The following is a 5,439-nucleotide window of genomic DNA, read 5'->3' on the forward strand; positions in this document are numbered from 1 at the left end:
CTGATCTTAAATGTGATTCAGAGTAGGCAGGATGAGATTTCAGTAACAGATCTCCTCACTCATCTGAGTGCACGGAGGGTTTTTCTCTCATTTGCAAAGGGAAAGGAGTGTCTCTGATTCTTTCTATTTGGGTTGACTTCTTTCAACTGATCTGCCAGAGGAGGTGGTTAACTGTTTAGCTAATTATTGATAAGAGCAGGTAATTTCTGATTTTTTCCTTCATATTTCCCACTAGAAAGTTTAGGGAACTCCTACATAAGCTTGGTGCCTTCCCTAAAGCTAGCTATATTTATTTAGCCCTCTCTGTGTCTTCTATAGGAAATTTAAGCACTCTAAACCTGGAGCATTATAAAGATTTCTCTAAAATTCAGGAAATTAAATGTGATTGGAAATTTGGAAACTTTACACTATGTTCCCAAGTCACAGCTTCAATCACAGAGTGATATAGTGACTTCTGAGACCCCAGTGAGTTCTAGGAATATGTACTTGTCACTTATTTTGAAATTTATGAGACACTAATAGTATGTCTCCATTCAGGTTTTGTTGAGAGACTACTTTAGAGGAAAATCTGATTGCCCCCAGCTATTGCACAGCACAGAGAGATTTTAAAACCTTTCAATTCAGGCAAACTAAGAGATGCTCTTCAAAAATACACTTGATGTACTGCAGAACCTGCTGAGTCCCAGTTCATAGGTCTAGACTAAAGATAATCTGAGAAAAAGTCCTTTTAAAATGTAAAATGGCCTTCAACAACAGCTATTTCACTCTGCAGAGCTGATCCTGTTGCACCATACTCATTGCTTGTATAGAAATAACGTTAAATTGTAATGGGTACCTCAGTTTATGTGAAGTATATTCAATTGTTGTTCTGATCTTGCTAAAGCACAGTAATTTTCTTCATTCAAGAACTGAATGAGAGTGACTTTTCCAGAGAAAACCTGATTACACATCACTTGATTGTAAAAGGAAAAATGTTCCTTGTACAGCCTAAATGTAAAATCTATTTAGCCTCTTTATTGGGGAAAAAATAAATAAAATAAAATAAGTATTTCTTTTCTATAGGTTGAGAGTCACTTAATAAAGAATGAAAGGAATCAATAAGATTCACAAAACTGGAATAATTCATACTGGGCAAGCTTCACAAATATTCTTTTTTCTTCAAATACTCTTTTCATCACAGACCTCTTTCCCAAGTCACAATCCTCAAGTTAAGAAGTCTAATAAAACATATGTAGTCACTTCTCTTTTCTCTTTCAGGAGTGAAACAAACCTCTGTGGGATTTTTTTTCTCCTTCTAGAGAAAGAGAAGTTAGACTGAACTAATCAGCATAAATTGTATGGGGAACGTTATGAGTCATGATGAGGAAACTCTGCTTCATCTTGATTTAAAAAGAAATAAAAAATGAGGATTTTTAAAATTACTGAAAGAAAAGGAAGATTAACTGTGCTCTGAATGCAAGAGCTTTCCAGGAGACCAAATAAGTCTTCTATAAACTGATTTGCCTTTCTGACTGCGATTTAGTAGAGTGACACCTAATTTGTTCTGAGAGTCATTGATGCCTCCAACACAATGGAGGATGACAGCTTGCATAACCTCTCTTTCAGCTCTCATCTCATTTATTCCGTTTGAAGTCGAGTTCCGACAAGAGAGAGGCACAGAATTAATATTACCTTAGATCAGCTCAGTCTCCAGAGGGAGCAGCAAAAGCTTTTCTGGAAACAATAAACCCTTTAAACATGACAGGAGGAATAGGACCTTAGGAGGTATCTGAAAGTATCCATTATTAAAGAAAGGGAAAATACATATATCTATGTGGGTCACTTTGATTGCAATTTTTTTTTCTTTTTTTTACCTTAACAACAAAAGATGAGCAACTGTCAGTCTTACAAACAAATTTAAAAATCCTGGGTAGTTTGTAGTTAACATCTATATTATACACACACACACACACACACACACATACATATGTTTTCTCTTTTGTTATTGTAAAAGAGTCCCTAGCCATGGATGGTATTTGTTTTGACTTTGAAATTCCCTACTTGTTTGATCTGGTTCCTTTCCAATTAAAGATAAAAAATCAGGAAGGGAAATTCCCATCACATCTGATAGTTTATAAGGTCAAATTTAATTATTGCAATTTGCATTTAAAATTAACGTAGCACTTTTAAAGTAAATCGGAGGAAGCCAAAGAGATTATTTGTGCAGACAGCTTTGTAGAAGGGAAAAAAATAAAGATGCACGACAATGTTCTGTCTACAGAACATCAGCATGGATAAAACTGGCACAATTCCATTGAAGTAATAAAACTGCAGTGAGTTATGCCAGCTAGCAGTCAGTTCTTATATATATATATATGTATGTGTATATACATATATATATATGTAAAATATGCATACATGTAATATTTATATTATATATGTGTGTGTGTGAGTGTGATTGACAAATTAGATACTAGGGGGGAAAGTATATATATTTAAAGACTAGAAATGGTGCTGTTTGTCTGAAATTTTCACATCGAGCTACAGCTGAAGAAATTTAAAAAATCACCCTAGGGTTTTAACAACTAAGAGTGGACAATATTAAAACAAACGCTATCCGTTAGTAAATCATCTACCCAATGGATAAGCCTTACAGCATTTTCCTTTTTGTGAATTCTCAGTGGACTTCTGATTTCTATCAGCAGACATCCAATTTACATGTGAATCGTGATTTCATCATATCATATCCTGTCATTCCACAAGGAATAATTTCCTGTCATTCCACTGTGAATCATTTCAGGAAAGTACAGATGACTTAATAATTTACAATTAAATAGTTCATGTCATGCTGGAGCAAACCATGTGAAGAGAATCAGTGTATTTGCCACACAAATGCAAATACCTCTGGGAGCTGCAGGGTGGAGCAGAAGAGAAAGGAAGGGAGGAGGAAGAGCAGAAGAAAAGGCAACAATTTAATGATGGACAGGAGAATGGCTGCATGTGGCAGGACAGTGGAATAGCAACCCAGTTTTAATAGAAGTCAGAAAGGTAGATGTAAATGAGGATGTTAAGTAGATTGGAGAGAAGGCAGTCCAAATATCACTTTGATGGGAAGGGTGATGTAAACCTTTCCTGTTCTGCTGAATACAGGAGAACACTTAACAACCTCAAGGGACAAGCTATAGGCCTGAGATTGTACTTGCCTTCTTACTGAACAATTTACTAAATGAATATCATTTGTCTTCCCCCCAATCCTTTCTCCTTCATCTGCCCACCCCCATTCTTTAAATGGGTTTTCTTAGTGGTTTTTTTTGTTTTGTTTTAATAGTCTTTGAATTTCAGTATTTTGTTAGAAGTTCAACATCATTTGTCAGCAGCTTTGAGTGGCCCTACATATGGCTTTGTGCTAATCTATTCACTTTGGCTGTGCCTTTTATCTTATTTGTGATGTGTGGCCAGCTCCAGCGCATTCCCCTCTGACTGGAAGAGCAGAGAGAGGAAATATATTCTTGTGGTCTTTGATATGATACTATTAGTTCTCTTTTCTGGATGGGATGCATCTTCCTTCACTTTAGACAGTTACAATACAGATGTCTCCATCTGAGATACTCATCACAGCCTCTCTTTACAGTCTATAAAAAAGAAAAAAGTGCTTTAAAGCCAAACTATTCTGTCCTACATTAAGTACTTCTATGAAAAACGAGATTAATTTCAATCTAAAACTGGCTACTTCATTGAAGCCTAGAACCATAGAAGGACTTGGGTTTGAAGAGACCTTAAACACCACCTAGATCCAACCCCTTGCCATGGGCAGAGCCACCTTCCACTAGATCAGGTTGCTCCAATCCCCATCCAACCTGGCCTTGAACAGTTCCAGTGATGGGGCAGCCACAGCTTCTCTGGGCAACCTATGCCAGGGCCTCATTATCCTCATGGAAAAAATGTTATATTTAATTTAGATACACCTTTTCTTTCTATAAATTTCCTTCTATAGTCTTTAAACAAACAAACAAAGAAATAAACGAACTATAATAAAAGCCCAGGTGGAAACATTTGCAAGTTAGATGTTCCAAAATAGACACAATTAATACTATATTTCAAATCAGCTTATTTTGGTAATGCAGATAAAGGGATGGATGATAGAAAGGCTTTTTGAACACAAAGATGAATATACCTCTGCAAACAAAGTAAACAGACAAAAGGTGACCTTCGAACCCAGATCTAAAATAAAATCACTTACCTACTAGAAAACATCCCTTGGGAAAACATTCTACCATGGTGAGTCATCATGAAGAAGGGCAAAACTTAGAACACAAGGGCAGAGGAAGACAGATAGAAAAAATTAGTCCTTTGATGGAATATAGCAGTCAGGAGAAGTTTATTCCTTTCATTCCATTAATTTACTTATATACAACTAGGGCAAGGAAAAAAGTAGTGCACATCTCTACAACCGTATCTTAAATTTCCTCTTTAAAAAAGCTTTGAGTGTAAAAGGAAAAATAGTGAAGAGTCGATGAAAAATGAAAGGTTTCACTAGGATAATCTTTACTGTAAGATTTGTCTCCAGCGTGTAAGGGCACCGCAGCAATTCTATGCATAAATTCTCAATAAATTTTAAGAGTAGAAATCATATGAAAAAATGGTGCCTGGTTAGATATTTTTCTGAAGGTAGGGTACATTGAATAATGGAAAGGTGAATTAACTCTCATGGGAGCTAGCTTCCAGTTTACTCCATGTAAAACCTGAAAATGGTCAAACAATTTACATCAATAAAAGAACCTCACGTATTCAGTTGAATTAATAACAAAGATCACAATGTAATTTACAAATAGCAATTAATTCTCATTACGTCACCCCAAGACATAACTGATAAAAGCGATTTAATCTGTGCTTGGACTCATAGCCCAGAACAAAACAAATAAGAACAAAATAAAAGCCCTGGCTCTCAGGGCTGTGTGTCAGAGCAGTACATACAGTGAATCCAAGTTACATTCTGTAAGTCTTTCATCTAGCTTCCCTCCAGAGAGTGAGATTGAAAAAGTAATGATAGAAACTGTCTTTATAAGAGTAACACTGTGGTTATAGCAGCCCTCCAGGACTGGGAAAGTTATGTTCAATTCCTCCCTGTAGGAATTTAGTTTATTTACCCTCCTTACATCTAAAGAATCTTGAAATTTTTTTGTGCTAAATGACAAAGCTTCAACAGGGCACCAGGAATGTGCTACTGCCCTCCTCAATTCATAATAGGGCACTATGCTATGTGTTATGTTACTAATGGGGGTGGAAATATTCTCTACTCTACAATAATTTTAATTTTATAAGCATGAATTAAGACTTAATTAACTGAACTCAAGAAAAAAGAATAGAAATGAACAAACGGGTATATCCTTGAATGTCCAGCTAGAAACAGTCTCTACTACTTACTCTTGATTCTTTGTCTCACCCAGCTGATAAAAAAAT

At 35.8% G+C, this 5,439-nt stretch overlaps 1 long non-coding RNA gene across 1 annotated transcript; it reads right to left on the minus strand.

The window, feature by feature from the left end:
• Window positions 1–4,219: 4,219 nt before the first annotated feature.
• LOC113953209 lies at window positions 4,220–5,183 on the minus strand. The gene is made up of 3 exons (XR_003529778.1): window positions 5,136–5,183; window positions 4,657–4,721; window positions 4,220–4,283 (listed from the first exon to the last, which is right to left on the minus strand). It is a non-coding gene; the product is annotated as an uncharacterized LOC113953209 (long non-coding RNA).
• Window positions 5,184–5,439: the final 256 nt, after the last annotated feature.

The sequence above is a fragment of the Corapipo altera genome, unplaced genomic scaffold, assembly GCF_003945725.1.
Source record: "Corapipo altera isolate COAL_440 unplaced genomic scaffold, ASM394572v1 61553, whole genome shotgun sequence".
NCBI classification, from domain to species: Eukaryota; Metazoa; Chordata; class Aves; order Passeriformes; family Pipridae; genus Corapipo; species Corapipo altera.